This window comes from Gnatocerus cornutus, unplaced genomic scaffold (assembly GCF_029298725.1).
Source record: "Gnatocerus cornutus isolate USDA-ARS CGAHR unplaced genomic scaffold, icGnaCorn1.1 ctg00000231.1, whole genome shotgun sequence".
Taxonomy (NCBI): domain Eukaryota; kingdom Metazoa; phylum Arthropoda; class Insecta; order Coleoptera; family Tenebrionidae; genus Gnatocerus; species Gnatocerus cornutus.
In genome coordinates, this window is record NW_028275552.1 from 35,637 (window position 1) to 47,862 (window position 12,226).

At 40.9% G+C, this 12,226-nt stretch overlaps 1 non-coding gene across 1 annotated transcript; it reads right to left on the reverse strand.

Moving 5' to 3' along the window:
- Positions 1-1,616: 1,616 nt before the first annotated feature.
- LOC148165733 (small subunit ribosomal RNA) lies at positions 1,617-3,537 on the reverse strand. Its single transcript, XR_015771223.1, has one exon. It is a non-coding gene; the product is annotated as a small subunit ribosomal RNA (ribosomal RNA).
- Positions 3,538-12,226: the final 8,689 nt, after the last annotated feature.

A 12,226-nucleotide genomic window follows, 5' to 3' on the forward strand; every position in this document is an offset into this window, starting at 1 on the left:
ATCTTTTTAAAATTTAAACGCTCGTTCCACAAGAACCCCGATCATGCCGATCGTCCAGCTGTCTATACACGTCTTGCAAAAATTTTTGCGTACGTGCGTACATCCGAAACGAAAATGATCTTCGTGGTTCCGAAACGTGCCACGTCTAAAATTTCGGTGTTGTGGTATGGATATTTATGATTCTCGCTCTTAATTGTCTTTCGTCCGTACTTTCTCGTCTGAAAGGGAACGCGATCGTCGGTCTCAGTTTTACGCGTACGAAAAAATTAAAAAAAATATTAACCCAAACACAAATTTGTATCCGCGCACCGAAAAAGAAGCACTTTTCTTTTTCACGCGGTCTCCGCTTTTACACGCAAAGTACGAGCATGTATGTGTGAAGATGGGACATGTTCGATACGATTTTAATTAGGAATTTGCCAATTTCCTTTTTCTCAGCAATAATTTTAATAAATAATGCTGCTTTCTCTCATAAACTACATTTTCGGTAGTTTTCCTTTATTGTGTCTTTCATTTAGTGTGCGTGTGTCAAGCACTTTAAAAAGTGTGACGAAGAGACGGTTTTTGATCGATCGGAATCAACACATCATTACATCATCGTACTCGTTATGAAAAAGCGAATTAGTATCCGCCGTAAGCGAAAAGAGATTTTCGCGGGCGGTCTTTGTGTTCGTGTTTCAATTTTCTTTCTATATTTTTTCGTCGCCAAACCGAAGACAGATCGTGAATTTTGACGAAAAAATCTATAGACGTGCCAGACTGAGCGTCTAACATAAAATCCTCAAGTTTACCGTTCTATATCGTGACTTAATGACGATTGACGGTGTATATAATTTTGAAATGGTGCAGTCGTACGCTCCGTAAAGAGAATTTTACCGTTTCTAACGAAATCACTTTACCACATCTACCAAAAACATTAAAAAAGCAAGGTGTGATGTGTGTGTGATCGCTCGTTTAACGGCGCTTTCAAAAAACTCTTTGAAGCGTCTAACGACGAACATCATTCACGCGAATCGTAAAATCGGGAGCGTTTCTCGCCGGTCCCGTAGCCGGGCGTAAATCATTTAAAACCCACGGAGTCGTAACCTAATTCGACACCTGCGATTTTCTTCTTTCTCGACTACTCTGCTACATCCTCTCCGTGTGTCCGAAAAAAGAGGACTTCTAACGTCTTTCGACTTTCGCGGTGGAGTTCACAACTTTCCGCGATCCGGTCGAAAAACCGAAAGCGTCCCTCCTTTTTTCCATCATTGGAAAAGATCGAGAGATAGTACAAAAAAAATCAAAAAATCTAGGTACCCGAAGAAACAGCCGTATGCCCGAGCGAATTCGGTTTTTCTCGTTCAAAAAAGGTGAAAAATTCGATCGCAAGGACCGGCGCTGCGGGCCAGCGTAACGCTATTGTTTTTCCGAATATGTACGATTCGTAGTTCAAAACGTCGTACACACGGTGTTTCAAAAAGAAACAAGCAACGGCACGACAAAAGATCGTGCCGTCGACTCCATGTCATCGACGACGGTGTTGTAAAAACATAAAGTGTACATCGACACGATCAAATAAAAATGCATAATAATAAATTATACATATGTCAAAATTCGTGTGTACGAGGACACGTTAATGATCCTTCCGCAGGTTCACCTACGGAAACCTTGTTACGACTTTTACTTCCTCTAAATGATCAAGTTTGGTCATCTTCCCAGCGACATCGACGACGTCGAAACGCCATCGCGTACCGGTCCGAAGACCTCACTAAATCATTCAATCGGTAGTAGCGACGGGCGGTGTGTACAAAGGGCAGGGACGTAATCAACGCGAGCTTATGACTCACGCTTACTGGGAATTCCTCGTTCATGGGGAACAATTGCAAGCCCCAATCCCTAGCACGAAGGAGGTTCAGCGGGTTACCCGGACCGCTCGGTCAGGGAGGACACGCTGATTCCTTCAGTGTAGCGCGCGTGCGGCCCAGAACATCTAAGGGCATCACAGACCTGTTATTGCTCAATCTCGTGCGGCTAGAAGCCGCCTGTCCCTCTAAGAAGAATTGTTTGTACGCCGACAGTAAAAACCGCGCACGACCACCGGGCGAACCCAGGATCGACGGGCCTTTGGGATGTCGAAATACGCCTATTTAGCAGGCTAGAGTCTCGTTCGTTATCGGAATTAACCAGACAAATCGCTCCACCAACTAAGAACGGCCATGCACCACCACCCACCGAATCAAGAAAGAGCTCTCAATCTGTCAATCCTTCCGGTGTCCGGGCCTGGTGAGGTTTCCCGTGTTGAGTCAAATTAAGCCGCAGGCTCCACTCCTGGTGGTGCCCTTCCGTCAATTCCTTTAAGTTTCAGCTTTGCAACCATACTTCCCCCGGAACCCAAAAGCTTTGGTTTCCCGGAAGCTGCCCGCCGAGTCATCGGAAGAACGTCGGCGGATCGCTAGCTGGCATCGTTTATGGTTAGAACTAGGGCGGTATCTGATCGCCTTCGAACCTCTAACTTTCGTTCTTGATCAATGAAAGCGTTTTTGGCAAATGCTTTCGCTTCTGTCCGTCTTGCGACGATCCAAGAATTTCACCTCTAACGTCGCAATACGAATGCCCCCATCCGTTCCTATTAATCATTACCTCGGGGTTCCGAAAACCAACAAAATAGAACCGAGGTCCTATTCCATTATTCCATGCACACAGTATTCAGGCGAAGTTTTAGCCTGCTTTAAGCACTCTAATTTGTTCAAAGTAAACGTGCCGGCCCACCTCGACACTCAATGAAGAGCACCGCGGCGGGATTGAGTTGGGCCGCCCTCTCGAGCTAAGCCCACCGGCAGGACGTCCCGCGGCACGCCAGTTGACACCGCGAACGATGAACCGGCGGCGCGGGACACAGATTCGACTACGAGCTTTTTAACCGCAACAACTTTAATATACGCTATTGGAGCTGGAATTACCGCGGCTGCTGGCACCAGACTTGCCCTCCAATTGATCCTCGTTAAAGGGTTTAGAGTGTACTCATTCCGATTACGGGGCCTCGGATGAGTCCCGTATCGTTATTTTTCGTCACTACCTCCCCGTGCCGGGAGTGGGTAATTTGCGCGCCTGCTGCCTTCCTTGGATGTGGTAGCCGTTTCTCAGGCTCCCTCTCCGGAATCGAACCCTGATTCCCCGTTACCCGTTACAACCATGGTAGGCGCAGAACCTACCATCGACAGTTGATAAGGCAGACATTTGAAAGATGCGTCGCCGGTGCGAGACCGTGCGATCAGCGTAAAGTTATTCAGAGTCACCAAGTTGTACGATGACGGAGACCGCCACCGATTGGTTTTGATCTAATAAAAGCGCTCCTTCCGTTTCCGGTTGGAGCTCTGTTTGCATGTATTAGCTCTAGAATTACCACAGTTATCCAAGTAAATGTGGGTACGATCTAAGGAACCATAACTGATTTAATGAGCCTTTCGCGGTTTCACCTTAATTTGGCTTGTACTGAGACATGCATGGCTTAATCTTTGAGACAAGCATATGACTACTGGCAGGATCAACCAGGGAACTGCGTTCTTGTTTTAAAATAAGAGAGTTTTAGTCTTTCTTTCCTTCTAGTCATATAAGCTACAATAATCGTAGAATTTCGGAAAGACACCTGCTGCTCTTATAAAAAACTGAACACTTTCCTATTATTGTTTTGAAGAAAGTGTGCGTGTCTGCGAAACGAAAACCTCGTAAGAAGAGACGTAACGCCACGCGATCTTTCTGGATGGAAAATTTTTCGACATTTTTTTCACATCATCCTTGATTGAATCTCCTGCAACAATTTTATTCTTATTCATCCGTTCTAAGTTGTCGTCGTCGTCGAAATAAATAATTTGTACACACTTCGGGGTACACGTTTGTCAAAATTCATGAAATGCAACGTAACATTTTTACTTTAATAAATTTTTACAGTGCATTCAGATCGACTAAACGAACAACGACGGATGAATTGATTTATGGATTTTTATTTGTTGCGACTCATCGGAGGAGAGAGTGAAGAAAAAATAATCCAATATCATGGTTACGGAATAATTTTCTATGACTTTTTCATCCTTGTTTGAATCTTGCAACAATTAATTTTATTCATCCGTTCTAAGTTGTCGTCGTCGTCGAAATAAATAATTTGTACACATTTCGGTACACGTTTGTCAAAATTCATGAAATGCAAACGTAACATTTTACTTTAATAAATTTTTACAGTGCATTCAGATCGACTAAACGAACAACGACGGATGGATTACTTATTTTTGTTGCGACTCATCGGACGAAAAGTAGAAACATAATCCTCCATTGTAATATAGTTTTTACGGAAAATTTTTCTTTTATTTTATATCCTTGATTGAATGCTGCATTTTATCCGTCTTTTTTTCGTCAAAAACAGAGATCAATGCGATTCATCGGACGAAGAAATAATTTCCCAGTTCAAAATTTAGAGATTTTTGGGCACATCGACTTGAAATTTTATCGTAAAGAAAAAATATCGTCGTCGACAAGCAAAAGTTCAAACATTCTCCATACTCTTCGCTAGATTGAAAGCGACGGTTTATTGTGAGATTTCTCTTTAGAAATATTCACACGTTACGAGTTTATGAAATTTTATTTATTTCAAAATTCTCGCTCGGACTTTAGTGAGTTGACGCATTTGTTAATTTTTGGTCGTTCTGACACGAACACATAAAATCTTTGATTGCATTTGGACCGCTAACATAGAAACGCTCGCCGCATCCGCAATCTCGCTGTGCATGGTCAATGGCAAGATTTGTCATCCCTCAAACGATGGTGGGTCCACAGGGTACACATTCCGGCCATCGTCCCAACTACGGGTAAGTCGCGGTGTACGAGAGGTAACAAGATAATCGGACGCACATAAAATCACATTTCGATCGTACGCTTTTGTCCGCTGCTACATACCACCACTACTATCCCTATATATGCCAGCGCGGCAGCGTTCAGCTCTGAATCACTCGATGCGCGAAACGGTCGAAATCCCATAGCGCGCCGGCCGCTCGCTATGGGCGAGGGGTCGGGTAAATCGGTCTGATCGCTCGGTGCAAAAGTCCGTTTGGGTACTTAGAGACGGAATTTTAAAATTCTGATTTCGCAGATCAATTTCAAGGGTCATTAGGACTCGAATGCCGTTAACGGTGTTTTGAAAAAAATATTTTTTACGTTTTTACGGCATTTCGACCGAACACCTCAGTTCCGACTTCGGACTTAGAATAATTTTCATCAAAATTTCGAACGCCTCAGTTTCCAGAGGGTTTTAGATCCCGTTTAGTTAGGGGTTTGAAATTATCACAGCCACCCTTGTTTGGTGTTAGTTCGACCGTAACTTTTGTTCGTTTGCATTTAATTTCGATTTTTCTGGGACTTTTGGTCAATGTAAATTTATCAACCGCTACACTTCCGAGTTCGGACTTAGACGAATGAGCGCCGAACGCTACAGTTTCGACTTCGGACTTAGAATAATTTTCATCAAAATTTCGAACGCCTCAGTTTCCAGAGGGTTTTAGATCCCGTTTAGTTAGGGGTTTGAAATTATCACAGCCACCCTTGTTTGGTGTTAGTTCGACCGTAACTTTTGTTCGTTTGCATTTAATTTCGATTTTTCTGGGACTTTTGGTCAATGTAAATTTATCAACCGCTACACTTCCGACTTCGGACTTAGACGAATGAGCGCCGAACGCTACAGTTTCGACTTCGGACTTAGAAAAATTTCGCTCGACCGCCACAGTTTCGAATTGGACTTAGAAAAATTTCGGTCGAACGCCTCAGTTTCGAATCGGACTTAGAAAAATTTTGGTCGACCGCTACAGTTTCGACTTCGGACTTAGAAAAATTTCGTTCGAACGCTACAGTTTCGACTTCGGACTTGGAAAAATTTCGCTCGACCGCCACAGTTCCAACATGAGACTTAGAAAAATTTTTATCAAAAATTCGAACACCTCAGTTTCGACTACGGACTTAGAAAAATTTCGCTCGACCGCCACAGTTCCTATTTCGGACTTAGAAAAATTTTCATCAAAATTTCGAACGCCTCAGTTTCCAGAGGGTTTTAGATCCCGTTTAATTAGAAGCTTGAAATTATAAAATCTACCTTCTATCGATGTTAGTTCGACCCAAACATTTGTTCGTTTGCATTTAATTTCGATTTTTCTCGTACTTTTGGTCAATGTAAATTTGTCAACCGCTACACTTCCGACTTCGGACTTAGACGAATGAGCGCCGAACGCTACAGTTTCGACTTCGGACTTAGAAAAATTTCGTTCGAACGCTACAGTTTCGACTTCGGACTTGGAAAAATTTCGCTCGACCGCCACAGTTCCAACATGAGACTTAGAAAAATTTTTATCAAAAATTCGAACACCTCAGTTTCGACTACGGACTTAGAAAAATTTCGCTCGACCGCCACAGTTCCTATTTCGGACTTAGAAAAATTTTCATCAAAATTTCGAACGCCTCAGTTTCCAGAGGGTTTTAGATCCCGTTTAATTAGGAGCTTGAAATTATAAAATCTACCTTCTATCGATGCTAGTTCGACCCAAACATTTGTTCGTTTGGATTTAATTTCGATTTTTCTCGGACTTTTGGTCAATGTAAATTTGTCAACCGCTACACTTCCGAGTTCGGACTTAGACGAATGAGCGCCGAACGCTACAGTTTCGACTTCGGACTTAGAATAATTTTCATCAAAATTTCGAACGCCTCAGTTTCCAGAGGGTTTTAGATCCCGTTTAGTTAGGGGTTTGAAATTATCACAGCCACCCTTGTTTGGTGTTAGTTCGACCGTAACTTTTGTTCGTTTGCATTTAATTTCGATTTTTCTGGGACTTTTGGTCAATGTAAATTTATCAACCGCTACACTTCCGACTTCGGACTTAGACGAATGAGCGCCGAACGCTACAGTTTCGACTTCGGACTTAGAAAAATTTCGCTCGACCGCCACAGTTTCGAATTGGACTTAGAAAAATTTCGGTCGAACGCCTCAGTTTCGAATCGGACTTAGAAAAATTTTGGTCGACCGCTACAGTTTCGACTTCGGACTTAGAAAAATTTCGTTCGAACGCTACAGTTTCGACTTCGGACTTGGAAAAATTTCGCTCGACCGCCACAGTTCCAACATGAGACTTAGAAAAATTTTTATCAAAAATTCGAACACCTCAGTTTCGACTACGGACTTAGAAAAATTTCGCTCGACCGCCACAGTTCCTATTTCGGACTTAGAAAAATTTTCATCAAAATTTCGAACGCCTCAGTTTCCAGAGGGTTTTAGATCCCGTTTAATTAGAAGCTTGAAATTATAAAATCTACCTTCTATCGATGTTAGTTCGACCCAAACATTTGTTCGTTTGCATTTAATTTCGATTTTTCTCGTACTTTTGGTCAATGTAAATTTGTCAACCGCTACACTTCCGACTTCGGACTTAGACGAATGAGCGCCGAACGCTACAGTTTCGACTTCGGACTTAGAAAAATTTCGTTCGAACGCTACAGTTTCGACTTCGGACTTGGAAAAATTTCGCTCGACCGCCACAGTTCCAACATGAGACTTAGAAAAATTTTTATCAAAAATTCGAACACCTCAGTTTCGACTACGGACTTAGAAAAATTTCGCTCGACCGCCACAGTTCCTATTTCGGACTTAGAAAAATTTTCATCAAAATTTCGAACGCCTCAGTTTCCAGAGGGTTTTAGATCCCGTTTAATTAGGAGCTTGAAATTATAAAATCTACCTTCTATCGATGCTAGTTCGACCCAAACATTTGTTCGTTTGGATTTAATTTCGATTTTTCTCGGACTTTTGGTCAATGTAAATTTGTCAACCGCTACACTTCCGAGTTCGGACTTAGACGAATGAGCGCCGAACGCTACAGTTTCGACTTCGGACTTAGAATAATTTTCATCAAAATTTCGAACGCCTCAGTTTCCAGAGGGTTTTAGATCCCGTTTAGTTAGGGGTTTGAAATTATCACAGCCACCCTTGTTTGGTGTTAGTTCGACCGTAACTTTTGTTCGTTTGCATTTAATTTCGATTTTTCTGGGACTTTTGGTCAATGTAAATTTATCAACCGCTACACTTCCGACTTCGGACTTAGACGAATGAGCGCCGAACGCTACAGTTTCGACTTCGGACTTAGAAAAATTTCGCTCGACCGCCACAGTTTCGAATTGGACTTAGAAAAATTTCGGTCGAACGCCTCAGTTTCGAATCGGACTTAGAAAAATTTTGGTCGACCGCTACAGTTTCGACTTCGGACTTAGAAAAATTTCGTTCGAACGCTACAGTTTCGACTTCGGACTTGGAAAAATTTCGCTCGACCGCCACAGTTCCAACATGAGACTTAGAAAAATTTTTATCAAAAATTCGAACACCTCAGTTTCGACTACGGACTTAGAAAAATTTCGCTCGACCGCCACAGTTCCTATTTCGGACTTAGAAAAATTTTCATCAAAATTTCGAACGCCTCAGTTTCCAGAGGGTTTTAGATCCCGTTTAATTAGAAGCTTGAAATTATAAAATCTACCTTCTATCGATGTTAGTTCGACCCAAACATTTGTTCGTTTGCATTTAATTTCGATTTTTCTCGTACTTTTGGTCAATGTAAATTTGTCAACCGCTACACTTCCGACTTCGGACTTAGACGAATGAGCGCCGAACGCTACAGTTTCGACTTCGGACTTAGAAAAATTTCGTTCGAACGCTACAGTTTCGACTTCGGACTTGGAAAAATTTCGCTCGACCGCCACAGTTCCAACATGAGACTTAGAAAAATTTTTATCAAAAATTCGAACACCTCAGTTTCGACTACGGACTTAGAAAAATTTCGCTCGACCGCCACAGTTCCTATTTCGGACTTAGAAAAATTTTCATCAAAATTCGAACGCCACAGTTTCCAGAGGGTTTTAGATCCCGTTTAATTAGGAGCTTGAAATTATAAAATCTACCTTCTATCGATGCTAGTTCGACCCAAACATTTGTTCGTTTGGATTTAATTTCGATTTTTCTCGGACTTTTGGTCAATGTAAATTTGTCAACCGCTACACTTCCGAGTTCGGACTTAGACGAATGAGCGCCGAACGCTACAGTTTCGACTTCGGACTTAGAAAAATTTTGTTCGAACGCTACAGTTTCGAATTGGACTTGGAAAAATTTCGGTCGAACGCCTCAGTTTCGAATCGGACTTAGAAAAATTTTGGTCGACCGCTACAGTTTCGACTTCGGACTTGGAAAAATTTCGATCGAACGCCACAGTTCCGACTTTTTTTCGAAACTGTAGCGTTCAGTCAAATTGCCGTAAAAACGTAAAAAACTTTTTTTACAAAACATGGTCGACAGCATTCGAGTCCTAATAATCCTTGAAATTGATCTGCGAAATCAGAATTTTAAAATTCCGTCTCTAAGTACCCAAACGGACTTTTGCACCGAGCGATCAGACCGTTTTACTCTACCCCTCGCCCATAGCGAGCGGCCGGCGCACTATGGGATTTCGATCGTTTCACGCATCGAGCGATTCAGAGCTGATCGCTGCCGCGGTGGCATATATAGGGAGTAGTGATGGTAAGTGGCAGCGATGACGGACAAGTACGCACGATGAATGGATTGACATGAAATCAAATGTGCGCGTCCGTACGATCTGTTACCTCTCGTACATCGCGACCCCGTTTAATGATATTATGCTAAATTAAAAATAAAAATACATCGATGAAATAAAAAGTGGTAAGTCTCTAGAAAGACAATATACCGCTGTGAATAAAAATTTCTCGATGAATAGCGAAATGTGAATTAGTCCGCCTGTAACGTGCATTTTGCGAACGAATTAGCTAATTCACCGCTAGTTAAAAAACGTGACCACCCAGTGCTCTTATCCAAAGTCGTCTGCAAATGAGATGAAATTAATAATCTTGACTCTAATGCAGACGACAAATTGAATTGAATAATTTACTTGAATAATGTGACGGATCTATAAAATAAAACACAAAGCCCGAAACACCAAGCAGTAAAAATCTCGATTATTGTTCCGCCCGTTGAAAAACAAAAGATCCGTCACATGGTAAGCAGAACTGGTGAAAATTGTGAAAGACTTGTTTCTCCTCCGATAACAAGCTTGAATTAAATATGATCGAGTGAATGATATTGGAAACCAAAGAACGAAACTGAGGAGAAGCAAATGTTCAGTAATATATTATGAATAATTATAATATTAATATAAATAATAATATTATATTAAAAATGGGAATTGTATGTGGTTGATGGAAAAAGTTTTTTTTTCTGTTGACCGCTACAGTTCCCAATTTGGACTTAAAAAAAAAAAAAAAAAAAAAAAAAAAAAATTGTGTATACGGAAGGTAAAAAGCAAAAAATAAAATATTTTATTATTTTTTTTACTTTTTTTACGGGTCCCTACCGCTACAGTTCCCACTGAATGTGTCCTTTTCGCGCTAAGTCCATGCAGTCGCTACAGTTCCGAAACTGGACTTGTAAAAATTTCGACATTTTTGAACGCATCAGTTCCGAACGAGGTTTCAAAACTGTAGCGTTCGGTGTAAACGTATCAGTTCCGAATGAGTTTTCGCAACTGTGGCGTTTCATTTTTGTGCTTTCATGGTTGCATAAACAATCGCCAGTGTGAACGCTTCAGTTCCGAATGAGTTTTCGAAACTGTAGCGTTTCATATTTGTGCTTTCATGGTTGCATAAGCAATCGCCAGTGTGAACGCTTCAGTTCCGAATAGATTTTCGAAACTGTAGCGTTCAATGTGAACGCTTCAGTTCCGACTTTGGACTTAGAATAATTTTCATCAAAATTCGAACGCCACAGTTTCGAAAGGGTTTTAGATCCCGTTCAGTTAGGGACTTAAAATTATGACATCCACTTTCGATTAATGTTAGTTCGGTCCGAACTTTTGTTCATTTTCATTTAATTTCAATTTTTCTCGGACTTTTGGTCTTTGTTAATTTTGTCCTTTCGAAACTGTAACGTTCAATGTGAACGCTTCAGTTCCGAATAAATTCTCGAAACTGTAACGTTCAAAGTGAACGCCTCAGTTCCGAATAGATTCTCGAAACTGTAGCGTTCAATGTGAACGCTTCAGTTCCGAATAGATTCTCGAAACTGTAGCGTTCAATGTGAACGCTTCAGTTCCGAATAGATTCTCGAAACTGTAGCGTTCAATGTGAACGCTTCAGTTCCGACTTTGGACTTGGAATAATTTTCATCAAAATTCGAACGCCACAGTTTCGAAAGGGTTTTAGATCCCGTTTAGTTAGGGACTTAAAATTATGACATCCACTTTCGATTAATGTTAGTTCGGTCCGAACTTTTGTTCGTTTTCATTTAATTTCGATTTTTCTCGGACATTTAGACTATGCGAATTTTAGATTTTTCAAGCTGTAGCGTTTGGCGAGAACGCCGCAGTTACGGACAGGTTTTGTGTCAGACTTTCAATAATCTGAAAAAACTCCGAAAAAAGAAAATAATTAGTGTTTTCATGGTTGCATAACAATTTAAAATTCATGCACAAAAATAATCCATCTATATTTCCGTTATTCAAGAATGCAAAGGAAAGACGAAAGTTCGGCAACAATTAGTTTAAGCGGTTGCATAACCATTCAAACGTTATGCTTAAACACAATCCATTTACGATATATAATAAAAATAAAGCTTTATTATCAACTTTGAAGTCCATTCTATTGCTGATCTTTAGACCTATAGATTAGGTCAAGATGTCAAATGTCAAAAAACAACTACAGGTTCCTGTATTTGTAGCAATGCTGGCGCCATCTGTAGAACAGTTACCTAAACTTGAAAGTCAAAAAAATTACAGCTTTCTGTAACTATTAATGTTGGTATCGCCACCTGTTAGTCGAAAACATAATTTAGTGGCGCCATCTATATGACAGGTCTGGAACTTCACAAATGTCAAAAATTACTGGTTTTTACTTTATTTACATATTTTTTTTGAAATTTGGCGCCCATTTTGACCCAAAAGTGGCGCCATCTATGTGTCAGGTCTGGAACTTCATAAATGTCAAAAATTACAAGATTCTGGGTTCATTTACGTATTTTTCTTGAATTTTAAGCATAATTTGACCTGACCTGACCCTAAAATGGCGTCATCTATGTGTCAGGTCTGGAACTTCAGAAATGTCAAAAATTACTGTTTTTTCCTTTATTTTACATATTGTTTTTGAATTTCGGCGCCTATTT